The sequence below is a fragment of the Mus pahari genome, chromosome 2 (genome assembly GCF_900095145.1).
Source record: "Mus pahari chromosome 2, PAHARI_EIJ_v1.1, whole genome shotgun sequence".
Lineage (NCBI taxonomy): Eukaryota > Metazoa > Chordata > Mammalia > Rodentia > Muridae > Mus > Mus pahari.
In genome coordinates, this window is record NC_034591.1 from 18,295,184 (window position 1) to 18,299,056 (window position 3,873).

Genomic DNA, 3,873 nt, shown 5'->3' on the forward strand with positions numbered 1-3,873 from the left:
ACCCAAGTGTGTGTAACTACCCAAGTGTGTGTAACTACCCAAGTGTGTGTAACCACCCAAGTGTGTGTAACCACCCAAGTGTGTGTAACTACCCAGATAGAAAGAAGCATGAGAGATGTACAGTGGCTGCTCGGAGTGGTGGCCACACTGATAACCTCAGTGCATCAAGAGTTCAAGGCTAGCCTCAGCTACGGGATGATTCAGACCATCCTGGGTTCCAAGGAACCCTGTCATAAAAAATGATAAAGAACTGAGAGAACTGTAAGAATGATTGTTTCTTGGGGCTGGCTGAAAGGTTTATTTCTTTTGCTTTTAAACATTTTTAGGGTTTCATTTTACTACGAACATAGCACTTTTATTCATTTGTTTATTTTTTATTTTTATTTATTTATTTTTTTTGTTTTTTTGAGACAGGGTTTCTGTGTGTAGCCCTGGCTGTCCTGGAGCTCACTCTGTAGACCAGGCTGGCCTCGAACTCAGAAATCCGCCTACTTCTGCCTCCCAAGTGCTGGGATTAAAGGCGTGTGCCACCACTGCCTTGGCTGTGCTTTTATTTTTAAGAACCCAATGAAAATAATATAAGCTAAATATAAGAAGGTCTTTATAGTTGGGCAGTACTCTGTCAAAGGGAAAATATTTTATCATATATGTAAGAAATTAATTAGAGCCAGCCAACTCTGGATATGTGGGTGTGTTGTGTCTTTATGCTCTCCCATCCCCGTGTGCTGAATTAGGTTGATTTAGGCCTCCACATCTCTCTGCTTTCCTGTCACACCCACTGATGGTCTCTGTGTAGCCTGATGGCTCAGCTTTTCCGTTCCTGCAAGGCTCTGGTGGAGGATATCACACTCCTGAGTTAGTCGAGGCTGGCCCAATCTGTGGCCTGCCACCATAACTGCCTTCAGCCTCACCGTGCAATCTTATATTGTCCTCAGTCATCCTGAAGCTTCCCCACTTCCTGTGTGGCTGAAATGCTGTTACCTCTTCTCTAACCAACAAGCGAAGCATCTCACATGAGTGTATTGATTTACCAGTCTATCCCATATTTCCAGACTTACTTATAATCTGTTTACCTTTTCAGAGGTAAACTAGTCCTTTTGTTTGTTTTAAACAGGGTCCCAGAGGAGACTTTAATTGTGTAGCAGAGAAGGGCCTTGAACTTCTGGTCTTCTTTCCACCTCTGGAGTGCTAGGATTTTCAACATGTACCACCAAATTGTGTGCCCAGGGATCAAACTCAGGGCTTCGTGTGTGCAAGGCCTGCCCACTGCCAACCGGGAACTCAAGGCGAGAACCTGGAGACGGGAGCTGATGCCGAGAGCATGGAACCTTCATGGGGGTTCCAGAGATCCGGCTTGGGTGGTCAGGCTGGTTCTGTAAATGTTTTACCTGCTGAATCACCACCTGCTACCCCTGGGCTTTAGAAATATGTCTTTAATGTTTTTAGTGTATAAGTAGGTTTTATTATGATATTTTCATACATTTATACCATTGGAGTTTGCACATGCCTGCCGACCCCTGCTCTTTGTCCCTGTCAGACAGAGGAGACACTTCTACCCGACGTAAGTCTTCTAGTAGGAGCCAATACTAAGGCAGCCCTACCCGCTAGCTCCTTCCTTCCCAGCACCTTGGCAGCCAGTGGCCTTAGTTTGCTTTACCTTTGCTTCACTAACAGTCCTGTCTTCTCAGTAGACCAACATATTTAGGTCTTCCCCATAAACCAAAATCCTTCCCTTCATTTTTCAGTAGGTGTCTGTTCATTCATTTGGTTGTTCAAGCATTTTTAAAACGATCATTCTCCGTTCTCTAGCTTGCCACTAGCTCTTTCACCTCTTTAATCCACAGAGACTTGCTAAAAGTCCATAAGTGAACCTTGTCTTAGGGATTCTTTCATTGCCGTGAAGGGACACCATGACCAAGGCAACTCTCATGAAGGAAAATATTTCACTGGGGCTGGCTTCCGGTTTTAGAGGTTCAGATCATTATCATCATGGTGGGAAGCATGGCAGTGTGCAGGTAGACCTGGTGCTGGAGAAGGAGCTGAGGGTTCCAAATCTGGATCTGCAGGGAGCAAGGAGGAGACTTGCTACACTGAATATAGGAGACCACCACAGTGACACACTCCCTCCAACAAAGCCATGCCTACTCCAACAAGGCCATACCTCCTAATAGGGGCACTCCCCGTAGGCCAAGCATTCACGCACATCTATGAGGACTGTACATATTCAAACCACCACAAATCTGAAATTGTCCAATATTATTCTCATTTGTCTCTTAACAGGTTTCCCTCAGTGGCTAGTAGCATTACCATCTGTCCAACACTCAGGTCTTGCTTTCTAATGCTGTGATAAAATATTGTGATCAAAAGTACCTTTGGGAAGAAAGGTGGTTTTGGCTTACAATGCTTGGTTTTTATATAACCGAGGACCACCTTCCCCCTTCCCAGGGGTGGCATTACCCACAGGGGCTTGGACACTTCCACGTTAAGCAAGAAAATGCCCCCACACTTGGCTAAAAGACTGTCTGATAGAGGCATCTTTTCAGATGAGTCTGGCTTGTGTCCGTTTGACAAGCTCCAGCCAGCCCTGCATCCTAGGAGTCTGCTGCTTGCCTTCCTGGTGGGGTTGGCACTAAACCCCAGTCATCTGGGCCCCTCCTGGCCTGCCCTCCTCCCTTCTAAACTGTAAGTGACCCTGTTACCTCCTGTACAAAAATGCTCTTCTGTGACTACTGTGATCTGGTCTCTCCACACCTGCCCGGGCTCACCTGCTCTCTCTTCCCTTGAGTTAGATTCTGCGTGTTAGGAGAAGATCTTCAGGTGATTCTTGTCCATGTTTGGGAGTCAGGAGCGCTACTGTAGCACACTCTTTCTCCCAGCTCCTAGGTCAGGGGGTTTTGTTGGTGACAAGGGATCACTCTCGCTCTGACTGGCTTGGAAGTCATTCTGTACACCAGGCTGACCTGGAACTCGCAGAGCCCCACCTGTCCCTGCCTCCCGAGTGCTGGAATAAAGGTGTGTGCCGCCGTGTCCAGGCTAGTGTGTCGCTTGTGAGAATGCATACTTATATGTGTCTCTTCCATACTTAAGGGCAAATGTTGCCCTTATATACCTAGCATAGTGCTGGGCTCAGAGCGTCTCATCAGGTCTGGCTGAGCGAAATTCTATACAGTTCTGCGTAGTTCTGGGTGTGGTGGCATTTGCCTGTAAACCCAGCACTCATAAGATGAAAACAGAACACTTGGAAGTCCAAGGCCAGCTCAGGATATATGAGACCATCTCAAAATAGAAATAAAATATTAGTCATTTATTCTGATGTCTAATATTGATCTATGTTTACCATACATGATAACAAACACTTGAAGACATTGATTTAGCTACATGACTGGGGGCAGGATATACTCAGGAGTACAGCTGCCACCATAGGCCAGAAGCTTTGGTCCAGTCTGGTTTCTCTCCAGCCCCCATAAGAATATCCTTTAATAAATGACATGCCTAAAGACATTACCTGCATATCCAGATCAGTAGGTCTCACCCTAGGCTTCAGCCAGATCCAGGGGACCAGATGTATCTCTGGTATATGAGGCAGGGCTTCATGTCACTCAGGCTAGCCTCAAACTTCTCTGTAGCTGAGGGTGACATGGCACTCCTGGTCCTTCTGCCTCTGTCCCAAGTGCTGAGATCACAGCGGGGTGCCACCCTGCCTACTTTAAAGGCTCTTTTCCCTGTGGTGCTGAGAATTGGGTGGAGTCTCACGCACACTAGGCTGGTGGTCTACTGTTGAGACACATTCCAGCTCTTCAGCTCTTTATCACTACAGCTCGAATCACAGATGCATTTGTTTGTTTGTTTGTTTGCTTTTTTTTTTTTTTTTTT

General features: G+C 46.3%; 1 protein-coding gene across 1 annotated transcript in view; it reads left to right on the forward strand.

Moving 5' to 3' along the window:
- Rint1 (RAD50 interactor 1) overlaps positions 1 to 3,873 on the forward strand; it is a 37,179-nt gene that overhangs the window by 7,544 nt on the left and 25,762 nt on the right. The window lies entirely within an intron of this gene.